Source organism: Euprymna scolopes, chromosome 11 (genome assembly GCF_053919585.1).
Source record: "Euprymna scolopes isolate OS-2025 chromosome 11, ASM5391958v1, whole genome shotgun sequence".
Taxonomy (NCBI): Eukaryota; Metazoa; Mollusca; class Cephalopoda; order Sepiida; family Sepiolidae; genus Euprymna; species Euprymna scolopes.
Window position 1 is genome coordinate 59,976,494 of NC_136492.1, and position 17,220 is coordinate 59,993,713.

Sequence of the window (17,220 nt, forward strand, 5' to 3'; positions counted from 1 at the left end):
AATTGTAGAATGATCCAACCATTTGCCAACAGATTTGATGTATGTGTTCTATTTCAGATCAGGAATGAAGGTCTGTCACAGAAGCTTGTCAAAATATGGTGCTTACTCAAGACGAGAATCATTCATTTCAATTGGAGCCAGATGGAGGTCAGAGCGATTATGATGAAAAGAGAGAAGCTTTGTTTTAGATGCATTAAATTTAACCAGCCACCTTTTTCCCCATTGCGCCACGTGCTCAAGATCAGAAGAGAGAGAATCAGAAAGGTCTTGGTCATTGTTGGCCTTTGAATTGCTGCCATAGATTGTGGTGTTGTCAGCATAAATTACTATGAATGATCTAAGAATGTGATTTGGAAGATCATTGATAAAGATCAGGAAAAAAGTTGAGAAGAATCGTTGATGAAGATCAAGAAGAGAGTTGGACCCAGGAGGAACCCTGAGGGATGCCAGCATTAATACTGTGAGCTTCTGATTTCTGCCCATCAATAACTACTCTTATAAGCTTATCAGAGAGAAAGGATTTAATTGCGAGAATATTTCCATCTATTCCTAAGCTGGAAATCATTTACTTATTTATTTTTTTATTATTTACTAATGAGTCAGTATTTATCAGGGTCAATAGCCACTCGAGGAAAAGGATTAATGAGATGGATAAATTGTCAGTTGAATGATGAAGAATTATGAGAGGAGTGAAACTGATGAATAGAATAAATAAAATTTGATTAATTGTGAGTTTGGTTTATGACAAATATTTATTGATATTGGATTTGAAGATGAACATGTTATGGCTCACAGGGAAGCAATCCTGTTGTAACGTATCCCACAGATGGAAAGCATAAATGATTAGAAAATGATCCGCAGATTATATGAAACGCTTACTAAAATCACAAGGTATGTATATTAACAATCTAGGCAAAACATTTTATTGAAGAAGACGAAAAGAAGTTTCTAATTACATTACCTTCTGGTTTATGTTCTGTAAAAAGATTATTAGAAGAATGAAAGGAAAAATGTTAGCGAAGATTAGAACGGCTTCAAGCCATTTGTGCAATCAATCACTTAGTAAGTAAGAACCTTTTTACTATACAAATGATCAAAGTATTTTGGCCTTTTATGTTGCAATGTTTTGTATACATAACTGTACACTTAGATATTTTATTGCAAAAATCGGATTTACATTTTTAAGGAGCAATGATTGATAATGTGGATTGCTGAGTATAATTTGATGGGTACTCAAGTGCAAAGAAAGGCTATCGAACTAAACGAGAAACAGAATGTAATGTATATATCTATCAATCTACCTATCTATATATTTATATCTGTATATCTATACTTCTATGAATTTGTTTTTGGTCCCCCGACAAAAGGAACATGCACCTATAAATTCACCCTTGTCCGTTCATCTGTCCACACTTTTCTCAAAAACTACCGCTTGGAATTTTTTTTAATTTTGCACAAACATTAAACATGATATGAGTAAAAATGTAACAGAACGGATTTTCCGGGAAAAACTCCGTTTGCACTCCCCCCTGGTGTGCCTTTCGAATTAAAAAGGCTAAAATTGACACTTTTGTGCTTATAAAAAAAATTGATGCCTTGGATTTTTATAAAACTTTCTGTAACTAACTGATTTCTATATAATTTTGTTTGTCTATACTTCATGATATCTCTTGGGTGTGCCCCAGGGGCTCTTTTAGTGCTAATAAAAGCACTCCATTTTTGGAATTATTTTACCATATCTGTCCAAAATTTTCTGTCTATGTCTATTTAGCAGTTTTGCATGGTGCTGAACTCTATCAAACTCCTTTGCCAATTTTGGGTTTAAATACTTGAAATTTTAAATGTAGGTTACTTGGACATGGGTCAAACATTTTATTTTGATTTGAAACAAAAACAATAAATGTTAAGGGTCAATATAGGAGTCAAAGTTAAAAAAATTTACCTCTGCAGTTTCTAACAAATTACTCAGACAATTTTTGGTCTAAACATTTGAAATTTTACATAAAAAGGCATTCACACATAGGGCAAGTTATGAACAGTACAAAGGGCCCGAGCAAAGCCGAGCAGAAATGCAAGTAGTAAATAAGGTTATTGTTGAGTGTAATAGTAAATTAATAGCAAATAATTTTGGGTTTGAGATTAATAGTGAATTATTAGTAAATAAGTATGGAATTGAGATTAATAGTAAATTAATAGCAAATAATTTTGGGTTTGAGATTAATAGTGAATTATTAGTAAATAAGTATGGAATTGAGATTAATAGTAAATTAATAGCAAATAATTTTGGGTTTGAGATTAATAGTGAATTATTAGTAAATAAGTATGGAATTGAGATTAATAGTAAATTAATAGCAAATAATTTTGGGTTTGAGATTAATAGTGAATTATTAGTAAATAAGTATGGAATTGAGATTAATAGTAAATCAATAGCAAATAATTTTGGGTTTGAGATTAATAGTGAATTATTAGTAAATAAGTATGGAATTGAGATTAATAGTAAATTAATAGCAAATAATTTTGGGTTTGAGATTAATAGTGAATTATTAGTAAATAAGTATGGAATTGAGATTAATAGTAAATCAATAGCAAATAATTTTGGGTTTGAGATTAATAGTGAATTATTAGTAAATAAGTATGGAATTGAGATTAATAGTAAATTAATAGCAAATAATTTGGGGTTTGAGATTAATAGTGAATTATTAGTTTGGAGTTGAGAAAATAGTAAATTAATGGCAAATAATTTGGGGTTTGAGATTGAGTGGCCTCTTGGCCTTGATAAGTGGTGATGCCTATGTAAAAAAAAATAAAATAAAATAAGTATGGAATTGAGATTAATAGTAAATTAATAGCAAATAATTTTGGGTTTGATGTTAATAGTGAATTAATCTACCTATTATATGTATAAAAGTGAAATTGTGTGTGTGTGTGTGTGTGTGTGTGTGTGTGTGTGTGTGTGTGTGTGTGTGTGTGTGTGTGTGTGTGTGTGTACATTTCCCAAGAAAACTACTCTGTCAATTGTTAGTCTACAGATTCGAGATTTGACATAAGAGGTATTGAGATTTGGAAAAATCTTTTTAATTGGTTTTTGGCCAGAAATTTGGCTGTCAAGTGGTTAAAGTACAACGACTTGAGCTTTGAAAACTCTACTAAACACTTTCGCCAATTATGGACCTAAACTCTTGAAATTTTAGATGTAGGTTACCTGGACATGAGTACAAAATTTATATATATATATATATATATATATATATATATATATATATATATATATATATATATATATATATGCATATAAAATTATTAACAGTACATAGGGCCCGAGCAAAGCTGGGCTGCACGGCTAGTATATATATATATATATATATATATATATATATATATATATGGCTAGTATATATATATATATATATATATATATATTTATAGTGTATTTATATATACAGTGATGATCATATTTATTGGCACGGTAAAATAAAAGTTAAATTTTGTCTAATAAATTCTAAAAAAGGGATTAAATTAAAGAAAATAACAAAGTATATTATGTATTTTTAACTGGCCTTTCCGATGCAGCAATCGGATTTTAGAAAAAATAAATAACAAAGGAACAACAAACATAATTGCAAAAAACCCTTGTTCAAAATTATTGGCACGATTTATTTAATAATCAATTGTATAGCCTTTGGCCTTGATTACCTTCCTCAGTCGCTTTTCATAGTTTACAACCAAGTTGTTGCACTCTTCAGTAGTAATTTTAGCCCACTCTTCCTGACAATAATCCTCCAATTGAATAAGATTCTTAGGCTTCCTTTGCATTACCCTCAATTTTAATGTTCTCCATAAATTTTCAATTGGATTAAGGTCTGGGCTTTGTGATGGCCACTCCAAAACATTAATATGATTGTCCTCAAGCCATTTCTTAGTCAGTTTAGCCGAATGCTTTGGGTCATTATCTTGCATGAACCACCAACGACGACCAAGTGAGAGCTCTTTAGCAGAGTCTTTCAGGTTTTCATCCAATATTTTAACATAATCTTCCTTTTTTATGCTACCTGTGACCTTAACAAGTCGCCCTGGTCCAGAGGCAGCAAAGGATCCCCAAAACATCAAACTGCCTCCACCGTGCTTCACTGTGGGTATGGTGTTCTTAGGCAGGAAAGCTTCGCCAGATTTTCTGTAAATATAAGACACTTTATTATGGCCAAATAACTCTATTTTCGTTTCGTCAGTTCATAGAACACGTTTCCAGAATGCAACATCTTTATCAATATGACGTTTTGCAAAGGCTAGCCTTGCTTTCAGGTGCATAGGCTTCAATAAGGGAGTCTTTCTCGGACGACATGCTTTTAAACCAGCTCTCTTCAAAACTCTACCAACTGTATGTCGAGATCCATTCACTCCAGAGGTGCTCTGTTCATCAACAATATCCCCAACAGAGATCCTTGGGTTTTGTTTTACTTGTCGAACAATTTTCCGTTCATCTCTTGGGGAAAGAATCCTTTTTCTCCCTCTATCCTCTAAACTCATAACGTGGCCTTGCGATTTGAACTTGTTTATTATGGCTCTAACAGTGGATTTGGGAAGGTTTAGCTTCTTTGAAATCTTATCATAGCCCTCCCCATTGGTATGGCATGCTACAACAAGCTTCCTGACGTCTTCGCTGTGTTCCTTAGTTTTAACCATGGCGATTGAAAATTATAATTTAGTCACTTATAATAGTTTAAATAAATCGCTGTCTAAAAATTATCTGAAAAAAATTATTCACTGAATTAGCGTTAAACAAGCATAATATGGCTATAAAAAAGTTCAGAAAGCACGTAAACCGGAAATTGATTGATATTATACTGATACTAAAAGAAAAACAAAGCCGTGCCAATAATTTTGAACAAGGGATTTTTGCAATTATGTTTGTTGTTCCTTTGTTATTTATTTTTTCTAAAATCCGATTGCTGCATCGGAAAGGCCAGTTAAAAATACATAATATACTTTGTTATTTTCTTTAATTTAATCCCTTTTTTAGAATTTATTAGACAAAATTTAACTTTTATTTTACCGTGCCAATAAATATGATCATCACTGTATATATATATATATATATATATATATATATATATATATATATATATATATATATATATATATATATACTTCTTTATTGCATTCAAATGACCAAAGCAAAAAATCAGCCCACAATCATATTTTTTGTTTATTTATTTACTGTCTTACACACGTTTCACAGCTAATCACTGAAAACATTTCTTTAGTCTATCGTCTTGCTCGTCAGAGACGGCAAAAAAACAATACTTAAGAAAGATGAGAACTGTAAGCACAAAACATGAAATATATATATATATATATATATATATATATATATATTAATGAAATTATCCGTGTGTGTATGTGTGTGTGTGTGTGTTTGTCTGTGTGTGTGCATTTCCCTACCAAACAAGTCTGTCAATTTTCAGTCTGCAGACTCAAGATTTGACATAAGTGCTATTGAGATTGGAAAAATCTTTTTAATTAGTTTTTGGCCCGAAATTTGGCTGTCAAGAGGTCAAAGTTCCACGATTTGACCTTTGAAAACTATACCAAACTCCTCTGATAATTTTGGGTCTAAACACTTTATATTTTAGATGTACGTTACTTGGACATACTTTTTAATTTCATTTGAGCCGAAAACAATCAATGTTACAGGGTCAAAATTACGGTCAAAACTTAAAAAAAGTTGATCTCTACCAAATTACTCAGCCATTTTTGATCTAATCATTTGAAATTTTACATAAATAAATGTATTCAGACATAGGCCAAGCTTTTAAATCGGTTTCTGAGCGAAAATTTGCCTTCCAAGGGGTCAAAGTTTAACAGGTTTGCCCATTTGTGGTATCTAGCAAACTATTCAACCAATTTTGGGTCTAAACATTTGAAATTTTACATAAATGGTATTCAGACATGCAGCAAGCCTTTTAATCAGTTTTGAGGCAAAAATTTAGCTGCCAAGAAATCAAAGTTTAAAGAGTTGACCATTGCAGACTCTACCAAACTACTCCGCCAATTTGAAATTTTAGAAGTAGGTTCCATGAACATGAGTCAAACTTTTTAATATATATATATATATATATATATATATATATATATATATATATATATATATATATATATATATCTTGAAAATTCGGTATGTTATTGCTATACATCTTATGAGATGACTGATCAATTTTTATGATTTTAAGTTCAAATGAACAGCTACGGCAGGATTTGGAATACACCCTACTAAGCCTGATTGTCACAGATGATGAATTTCCAAAATGCAATCTGGACGTTAGGACACTTTAGAAGAACGATATGCAATAAAATACCGTTTTCAACTTGGAAAAAATGCTACAGAAACTTATTAAATGCTTCAGACTGCTTTTGGACTATCTTGCATGGACAGCGCATCAGCTTTTGAGTGATATGAGATACTCAAGAAAGGCAGGGAGTCTGTGAGGGATGATGAGAGGTGTAGGAGGAGTAAGGAAGTCAGAACACCAGAGTTGATTGGCCAAATAAAGAATTTGGATAAGGGCTGTCGTGTTTCTATAGAGATAATAAGTGCACAGTTTGATGTCAGTGTGAAAACTGTACACACAATTATTCACAATGAATTGAAGATGTGAAAGATTTGTGCAAAGTTTGTCCCAATGGTGCTCCATCCTTGTCACAGACTATTTGACCAAGATGGGCATCAAGACAGTTCCTCCTCCTCCTCTCTATAGTCCTTTCTCCCTGTATCTTTGGCTTCTTCCCTAAGCTCAAGGAAAACTTTAGAGGCTGTAGTTTTGAGACAATTGAGGAGATGAAAGAAGCTGTGACAAGAGTCATTGACATACTCACATAAGATGACTTCCATGGGGTCTTCCAGAAGTTGTTGGAACCATACAACAAGTGCATTGCAGCCAGAAAAGATTATTTCTAGGGAGACGAGAGTTTCATGTGTGTTATTATCAATAAAAGTGCCCATACGGAAAAAGTCTGGAAACTTATTTAAGGCACCTCGTGCGTGTGTGTATATATATATATATATATATATATATATATATATATATATATATATATATATGATTAGTTTTTATTATAATAATTAAATACCTACAGACACTAGGGTTTCATCCTTTCGGGAATCTTCAGTGCAGGGTGTTACGATTAATACCAGTCGAACTATTTGAATCCCATAACACGAGACATCTCTGGCTTGATTAGTGGAGACCTAATATATATATATATATATATATATATATATATATATATATATATATAAATATATATATATATATATATATATATATATATATATATATATATATAAAGAACTCAATTTAAGATTGTAAATCATAATTTACAAGAATTTATTGTTTGACAGGATATTCAAAAAGGAAATATTATTTTGGCTTGTAAACTTGATTTTTACTTCTTGATTATATATATATATATATATATATATATGTGTGTGTGTGTGTGTGTGTGTGTGTGTGTGTGTGTGTGTGTGTGTGTGTGTGGAGAGAGACATTGTTAGTTCCTGTTTAATTACACCTTATTTTTCTGATTTTTTGTTTATTCTCATTTTTTATATATATTTTTTAATTGGAATTCATTATTGAGATGAGTATCTATATATTAATATGCTTGTCCGTACGGTGTCACGTCATCATCATCGCAAACATTAATTAATGAAACGCGTCATCATCATCGCAAACATTAATTAATGTGAATTATCTCCCTTTATTGTTCAATCTTTATTAGTTAAAAATTATTAAAGCCTTTTATTTCCCAAGACTTCCCGAACAAAAAAGATATGTATAAACTGTCTATTTATGGTTCCGGATTAATTTAAAGACAATTATGCATAGAAGGTATCGTTCCACAGTTTAAATAGTATAGTATTTTACTTACATTTTTAACGATGTCTTCTGTTTATTATTGTAGTGTAATACGGAACGCTTATTCTATTTTATTCAGTAATAAATATACTTTTTACATTTAACGTTACGAGTTCGTTTTTTTTTACTGTGCCACTTTATCTTTTTTATTATTTTTATTTACTTTTGAGTGAGCCTTACATAACAAAAAATATGTTTAGAAATAAATGTTACAAAAGTCAAGAATGACTTTATTAAATAAATCACCAAAGTCACCATTCGCAAATACACTGAGTAACACAGAGTACTAAACATATTTTACGTCTTGTTCTGTTTTGTTTTTGTTTTACGGCATATCAATCCTTTTTCGTGTTATTTAATGTCGAATCGAGTAATTTTGTAACATTTATACAGCTTCACGTTGTTTACATAGTTATTACTTATGTTTTGTTCGTTTTATTTTGCTTCTTTTACAGGCAGTCATCATCTTCTAATGCCCACCGACAGGGCATGTATATTTAAATACTATAAAAAATGGACACAACAATTTTTTTTTTAATATGAAATAAAACACTTTGTTTCATTACTTATGACTTAATTTATTTAAAGAAATATTTATTTCCTATTTAAAGATTTTCAGTATATTTTATTTAACTGAAGAAATATTTATTGTTCATTCATATATTTTTCCATTATTTTTATTACATTGTTAGGTGAAGTTTCAGAATAGTTAACACCTTCTCCCCATATTAAGAATGGCTTTCAGCATGATTCTTACAATAGCGGTATCAAAGTTTTTTTTCTTTCTTATTTTAAAACAAATTATAAAAAAAAGATACAAGACCATTAATTTTATTTTCATTAAATCGCTATTTAGGTGAAGGTTCAAAATAGTTAACCCTTCTCCCCATAACCGTTTTTTTTTTATGCAGTAAAATACTTTGTTTCAATAATTATGGTTTAAATAAATATTTATTCCTTATTTAAAGATTTTCAGTATATTATATATTACTGAAGAAATATTTATTGTTCATACATATATTTTTCCCTTATTTTTTTTTACATTGTTAGGTGAAGTTTCAGAATAGTTAACCCCCCTCCCCATATTAAGAATGGCTTTCAGCATGATTCTTACACTAGTGCTATCAAAGTTTATTGATTTTTCTTATTTAACAAAAATTATAAAAAAGATACAAGAACATTTTAAACATGTTTTTCATTAAATCGTTATTTAGGTGAAGGTTTAGAATAGTCAAACCCTCTCCCCTTATTAAGAATGGCATTTTTTGTTATTTCAGCGTGATGCTTACATTTTTCTTAGTATAAAAAAAAGATACAAGACAATGTTAAGCTTTTTTTCTTTTTTTTTTATTAAAATGTTAAATCAAAGTTCGGAATAACTTTTACTTTATAGCCAATTAGCCAGCTGTATTAAAATGTTTTAGCATTTAATACCTAATAAGGTTTTCGCTTCAATTGCCACATTGTAATTGTCTGTATTTTTAAGATGAGGTGTTTCATTTATTGAGATTGTCGGACTGACTTCCTCGTCTTGATTGTCATAGTCACAACGTTTCGGCCGTTTTGCCCTCCGGCCTTCATCAGGTGTTTTGTGTCCTAGTGACATATGGCCGAGTGGTCCTAGACGTTGTATCAAAGTTTACAGTTACCCAAAGGTGCTGAGTTCAATCCTGAACGAAGGCAGTGAAAAGTAACATTCAAAACAGAATAAGCAACTATGTCCCAGAGCCTAGCTGGAGTCCGAACACGGTACCCCCGTAATAATAATAAAGGGTTGGGTTCGAGACTCCTAACAAACGGCTCCTCAGTTCGATACAAAACACCTGATGAAGGCCGGAGGTCAAAACGGCCGAAATGCTGTGTCTATAACAACCAAGATGAGGAAGTCAGTCCGACAATCTCAATCAAGGAATTTCTTACTGATGTGTTTTAAAAGATTTTAACTACCGTGGAATTTCCACGGGTCCTGCTAGTTATTTATTATTTTATTTATTGCAGACTATCATCCTCATCTTAGTTGTTGTTTCACGACGTTTCGGCCAACTATTCCTCTGACCTTCGTCAGGTGGTAACTGCAACGCGATAGGAACTCCGAATCTCCTAACTGCATCCTCAGCAATTACTGCCATCCATAGTTGTTGTTGTCTCACCATGTTTTGGCCAAGTAAGCTTCTGGCTGGCTTTGGATAGGATTGAATCTGCTATCTTCAGGCAATTCTCACCTAGAACATTTCTCATTTTTTGTGTAAAAACTAAAAGGTTATATGTTCTATAGATATCACAAACGTTTTCGATTCACATGATTCTTCGAGTGAGAGGCGAATGAACGGTAGGCTGAGAAAACTGGTTAGTAGCCACACATAGTTTGTATATGTCAGGGTCTTTTGGGGGCCATCAAATACTACATCAACAAACTTGCAAAATGACCAATGCACGGATTATGTAATGAAAGGTAAGAATGCCCTATAAAATATGTTAGCTCAACATTAATATAAAAAACTGGAGACATGACGAAGTCGCTCAGGTTGTACACTGAAATATATGCAACGTCAATGAGAAGTGGTACCAGAAATGGTACAGGAAAAAGACAATGTCAAACTTCTTTGGGCCATGCACATAAAAACTGATAGGGTGATTGAACATTCCAAACATGTAGATTAATAGAATATTATCAGCGCAAAAAATGAGTTAATTTCACACTGTAAGCGCAAGAAAAATTCAAATATAATCAGCTTAAAATCACTTCACGATCCTTTTACCTCCAAATTTTCAAAATGTATCAATTATTGATAATACCTTAAAAACCATCTCTTAGAAAACTTGGGATCGTTCAGTGCTAATCCCTATGAAAATAACCATTGTATGAGAATACGAACACTTTAAAACCAGCAAAATTATAGCTAATCTATATATAATAGTTCTTTTGCTAACTGTTTTTCCTCTGAAGAAAAGTACCAATTTTTGAAACTCCATGGAATAAGGAAATAATTATCTTTATCCTTTTTGCGCACAATAAATGTTGTAAATCATAATTTGCAAATATTTTAATTCCTTTAATATACTGATGCTCTATCTTATATATTGAACATTTTTTTTTTATCTGAATATGATTATCTTGTAAATATGAGTATTGATATTTGTGTGTTCATTTTAAGATTTAAAATTTTAAATTCTGGTACACACACACACACACACACACACACACACACATATATATATATATATATATATATATATATATATATATATATGGCCGGAAGGAAGATGACCGACCTGTAGCAACGTGGGAATGGAATTTCTTTTCCCCAAATGAACGCACCAGGTTTATCATGTACAAAATTAACTCTTTGTTGATAATACCGGATGGAAATCACATCTGACGAATTGGTGGGAATAAGGAAATTTTTATGAAAACATAAAACATAAAATTGCCATTTTGTTTTTTGTTTTTTTACACAGTGATCACCACTTATCAAGGCCCGGAAGCCACTCAGGGATAAGGGTTATTGCAAGTACATTAAGTTAGTGAGGAGATTTGCTGAAGTGTTTACTTAAGGGGGCGGTTCATTAGGAATTTGTTAACATTGGACTTGAAGACATCCAAATTGTAGTCCGGAGGGAAGCAGGCAGACGGAACAGAGTTCCACAGGCGTGCAGTTCTAAGAAAGAAGCTTTGTTCATGGAATCCGCGTTTTGATTTAGGCACAAACAAAGAGTGGGGGAAATTTTTCACAGTGGATTCAGCTAGACGGGTGTTTCTCGTGAAAGATTGGCGAGGGGGGACCAGAGATTGGAGTTCAGACGAGCATCTGCCATGGAAATAACGATGTTTCACCATGTTATCATTCTGGACCTGTGGTGCAGTGGATAGAGGTGTTGAGTCTCTCAGTTCGAGATGAGCATTGTCTGGAGATATAACGGTTTCAATCTTGCTCAAGCAGGCCGGAGTATTAGTTGGTCGAAACGTGGTGAGACAACAACTATGTAATTACTGCGAATCTGGTTACAAGACTCGGCATTCTTATCTCGTCACGGTTAATCACCTGAAGATGGCCAGAGGATGAGTTGGCCGGAACGTGATGAGGATAACAATGAAGATGAGGATAACAACTCGCAAAAGAATGGATACACAAATTGAAAGATTTTGTTCTGTGCAAACTTTCTCAGAAACAAATCTTGGAGTTCAGACGAGCATCTGCCATGGAAATAACGATAAAACAAGGACAGGCTCGCAACGTCTCTTCTGTGGGAGAGAGGTTGCAGGGTAGAGAAAAGGGCATCCCCCACTAAGCCACGAAGTCTATTTTGTACTCTGTCAAGGCAGGATAGGGTGTTTTTAGCAGCTCCTGCCCAGATATGGCAACAGTATTCCATCCTTGGACGTACTTGGCTTTTATATAGATAGAGAATTGCATCAGTAGTGAGATATCTTCTGGAGCGGTAGAAGGATCCCACCATCTTTCCAGCGACCTTGGCAACAGACTTGATGTACGTGTTCCATTTCAGATCAGGAGTAAAGGTCAAACCCAGAAGCTTGTCAAAACACGGAGCCTCACCCAGACGAGAGCCATCCATCACAATTGATGCCAGATGGGGATCAGAGCATTGATGATGTAAGGATAGGAGTTTGGTTTTGGATGCATTAAAGGTAACCAGCCACATCTTCCCCCACTGAACCACGCGCTCGAGATCAGAGGAGAGAGAATCAGAGAGAACTTTGTCATTTTCAGCTTTTGATGTGTTGCCGTAGATGGTTGTGTCATCAGCATAGATGTCAACGAATGATTTAAGTATGTGTTTAGGGAGGTCATTGATGTAGATCAGGAAGAGAGTTGGGCCCAGGATTGACCCCTGGGGGACTCCAGCATTTATATTGCAGGCCTCCGATTTTTGTCCATCGACCACTACTCTTATGAGCCTATCGGAGAGAAATGATTTAATGATTGAGAAAACATTTCCCATTATACCGTAGCTGGAAATCTTGTGAAGTAGACCCTTATGCCATACCTTGTCAAAGGCCTTTGATATGTCAAGAGCAATTGCCCTAGAAAGAAAGCCTTTGTCAAGAGATTCACTTATCCTGTGGGATATAACTGTCAGCACATCTGCGGTAGATCTTGCAGAGCGGAAACCATATTGTGTGTCACTAAGATGGTTATTCCTGCTGAGGTGGTTGACTATTTCTCTATTTAATATGGATTCCAGCAACTTACTCATAACACACAGGAGACTTATAGGTCTGTATTGAGAGGGAGATGACTTATCACCTGAATTCTTAAATATAGGGCAAACTGAAGAGGTCTTCCAGGGAATCGGAAAGCACTTCTCCTTAAGGCAGCGCTTAAATAGTTTCGTAAGTATGGGAGCAAGTTCTGTTTGAAGCTTTTTTAACACTATAATTGGGATGCCATCAGGGCCAGTTGCTTTACTGGAATCTAGGTTCTTTATTAGCTTGGCGACCTCATGCACGGATATTTGTATGCTACCCAGCTTGTTCTGTGTTATAGGAGGAAATATGGGGAGTTGATGGCTTTCGTTGCATAGGGTAGAATTAGCTGCAAAGTTCTTTGCAAATAGTTTGGCCTTGTCTGACGCTGACGAGATGACCTCTGGTCCATTGATAATGGTTGGTATATCATTAATGAAGAGATCCAGGATGAAATAAACCAAACTTATAAAAAAGGAAAAAATGTAAGTCTTGGAATTTCAAGAAAGTTTTTTACTATCCATGCTCTGCCCTTATAAAATAGCTACATTAAGCTTTACTCCAAATTAACAGTGATTCAGTTTTTATCATAACAGTCTCACCCCGTTAAATGAAAACAGTATACATTGAAATTAACAATATTTCAAAAATAAACATTTATAAAAATTTGTTAGTTTAAACTAAGCAGAAAAATACAAATAAAACACAATAGCCCAATTACATTTACACATTTATTGTACACTGACAAACATTTAAAGAACAACACAACATAGTACAATGGAGACAGTTCAATAAGACTCACCGGCTGGTGGAAGAAGTCCTTAGAGCTCACCTCGTGGTGGAAAAAGGTTCTCCTCTCCTTGAGAGTGTGTGGTGTGTGTGTGTGTGTGTGTGTGTGTGTGTGTGTGTGTTATACCATGGCCTACTATACATATTATTATAGTAGGCCATGGTTATACCTTTCGTCAAAAATGGTAGCAAAAATTATACTTCACTCGGGTTCGCACTTTTATTAATATAAGTATAAAATAGCACCTCAATCGATGAAGTTAAAAAAAAGAAGTTAAAAAAGAATGCAGAAAATGTCTCAAATTGGAAAGTCAAAACAAGAAAAAGACAAAAAAAAAAAAAAAAAAAAACGTATCTATCGGTACAGAAAGAAAAAAGGAGAGGAAAAAAGAAAACGTGTCCTGGTGCAAATCGAGTGAATGATTTCTTTCCCAATTTATTTTAAACAGCGGCGGTTGTCTGACTTGCTATATGTTTTCTCGCTTTCCTAACTAATTGAAATGATTTTTTTCTGGCAGTTTTTACACACTAACGTTAAAGGACATGTATATATTTGTTTATATGCAAATAAATACACATTGGTCTTTATTATAGAGGGTACGGTAGAGTAGGATAAGCGAAGCTTATTACTGGGTAATAAGTCGGTGTATATTCGTTCTGATAGTGCTCGATGCTAAAGAGGTTATTAATAGAGCTGGTGCAAATATGTGCGAGATTTTTTTTTTTTGGGGGGGGGGTACATCGACGAGTTGAGGTTTCGGTCCATGCCACCTTAGGCTCATCAGGGCCGCTATCCTATTCAACTCGTGAAATAACTATTTTGCAATGTGTGTTCGTGGGACTGAGGGGTTGATGTTTGGGATGTTATAACTGGTAAGCAATGTTTATGTAGAGGGAACGGGTTGCTAGAATTTTGCTAAGTGATTTAAAGAAAGAAAGCAAGAGAGAGAGAGAGAGAGAGAGAGAGAGAGAGAGAGAGAGAGAGAAAGTTGGAAAAGTTGATTGGTGGTTTTATTCTTATAATCTTTTTTTCTCTCTTAAAATTTATTTTTTGCAGTTATCTGATTTTTGACGTATATTAGGGTTTAGATTGATAAATATTATTGCCTGGTCTAAGTAACAAAAAAACAGGAAGTTAATGTAAACTCGGTCTGTTCATGTGCGCGCGCGCGTGTGTGTGTGTGTGTGTGTGTGTGCGTGTGTGTGTGTATGCGCACACGTGCCTGTGTATTTGTGTGCGTGTGTCTGTAAAGACGCGTTTGTTCTTCCTTCATTCTAAATCGATAACCACTTGAAACGACCCTTCTTCTTCTTCTTCTTCTTCTTCTTCTTCTTCTTCTTCTTCTTCTTCTTCTTCGCAAAACCAGCTACCGTGGATATAAAGAGAGAGTGCACTCGCTTCCCTCTTTCCCTACAACTTGTTTTGCATCCGTAGGCAGCACCACACCACCACACCACCACTCCTCCCTCTCCTCAATCCCTCTTCCAATCTCTCTCTCTCTCTCTCTCTCTCTCTCTCTCTCTCTCTCTCTCTCTCTCTCTCTCTCTCTCTCTCTCTGCGTTCCATACTGGTGAACTGGAAAAATAGAAGAGGAGAAAGAACCACCACCATCGCAGCAACAACAACAGCAGAAAGAAAAAGGGTGATCGCAAGAGGAGAAGGAAGATGATGCTGATGATGCTGATGTCGACGACCATGATTGCGATGGTGTAGCAGGAGTCACGGTACCTGCCACAAAACCATTATTGCTGCTACTTGTGTGCATTTAGTTTAATTTTTTAGAGATGTCGTCGTCGCCACTAAACACGGAATTTACCACTTAAATAAAAAGACGCGCTTTTGAAAAAAAAAAAAAAAACAACGCGCTTTTTAAAAAATCTTTTAACAAAAACGAAGCCCATACGCTCATTTGGCTACTATGAAAAGGTAAATTGTTATTTGTTATTATTAGTATTATTAATTTATTACAACAAGACGGTGTCTTCTTGTTATTTTAACTTGCTATTATGAGTGTGTATTTTATTATACTTTTTATTTATTTTTAAATTTATAGAATGATTGCGGTAAAAAAAAATGATCCGTGTTTTTTGACGGGAGTTTATTTTTTCATTACAAAATATTAATATATCTTTGCATTATTATTTTTTTTTTTCTAATATGAAAATGAAATTAGTATGATGAATCTTGTTTATTTTTATTATTACTTTTATTTATTTTTTGTGTTTATTTCAAATCAGTTTAGATTAAATGTTTTTATTTCGAAGAAAGACCCCCAACCCAGATTTTTTTCGGTACCCCCCACTGGTCCCCCCACCCTTTTTCTTGTTTTAAAGACTTGTCACAATCCTTTGGATAAATCGAGTCGATTTTGGTGTACATATAATATTATTGTTAAATTGCCAGTTGTTGCATGGCGCACTCACTCTTTCTTCTTCTTCTTCTTCTTCTTCTTCTTCTTCTTCTTCTTCTTCTTCTTCTTCTTCTTCTATGTGAGAGTGCGCGTGCAATTTGCAATTACAAGAGAAACAGAACGCACTTGCTAAAATCATCGAATCATCATCATCAAATGTTAAATACAAAATTGTCTCAGTTTTGTGGAGCGGTGGAGTGGAGCGCGTATTTATTTTTTAAATTTTTGGTTGAAAATCGGTCAATATTCTGAAATAACTGTTCGTGTACGCTGACAATAGTGTCACCACGTCATAATGTGATTTTTCGTTTTATTCCCGCCCCCCTTTTAAAAATAAATCTGTAAATTTCCTCAACCAAATGAAAGGCTTTTAAACGACTTCCTATTACATATGTGTGGACACGACGTATTAATTGTATACAATTGTAACGACGACCCTTCATGGAAGCACTCGACTCTCTGGTTACGCTGTTTAGTTTATACATTTCAAAAACAGAAGAAAACGTACAGATGGATAGACACACGCACACGCGTAGTTTTAGCAAACGCAATGATGTTTCGATTCCTGGTCTCATCAGGTCGTTCAGTCAGCGATTGAAATATAATTGCATTTGTGTAGGCATTCAACACACTTTATTTATCCATCTCTCCTCTCTCTGTCCATCCTTCTCTCTCTCTCACTCTCTCTCTCTCTCTCATTCAATATATATATTTCTCTCTCTCTCTCTCTCTCTCTCTCTCTCTCTCTCTTTCAATATATATATTTCTCTCTCTCTCTCTCTCTCTCTATATATATATATATATATATATATATATATATATAGAGAGAGAGAGAGAGAGAGAGAGCATATATATATATATAGAGAGAGAGCATATATATATATATATATATATATATATA

The 17,220-nt window shown here is 33.8% G+C and overlaps 2 protein-coding genes across 7 annotated transcripts in view; both read left to right on the forward strand.

Moving 5' to 3' along the window:
• The window catches only part of LOC145288141 (uncharacterized), a 111,924-nt gene that overhangs the window by 14,683 nt on the left and 80,021 nt on the right, over positions 1-17,220 (forward strand). The gene's annotated exons all lie outside the window — the stretch shown is intronic.
• LOC145287869 (glutamate receptor ionotropic, NMDA 1-like) overlaps positions 15,322-17,220 on the forward strand; it is a 540,534-nt gene continuing 538,635 nt past the window's right edge. Inside the window, exon 1 of one of the 6 annotated variants that reach the window (XM_080135767.1) lies at positions 15,322-15,835. The gene's annotated coding sequence lies outside the window, so the exon portion shown is untranslated. The remainder of the gene's footprint in view (positions 15,836-17,220) is intronic. The other 5 variants (XM_080135762.1, XM_080135766.1, XM_080135761.1 and 2 more) reach the window with 5 other exon arrangements.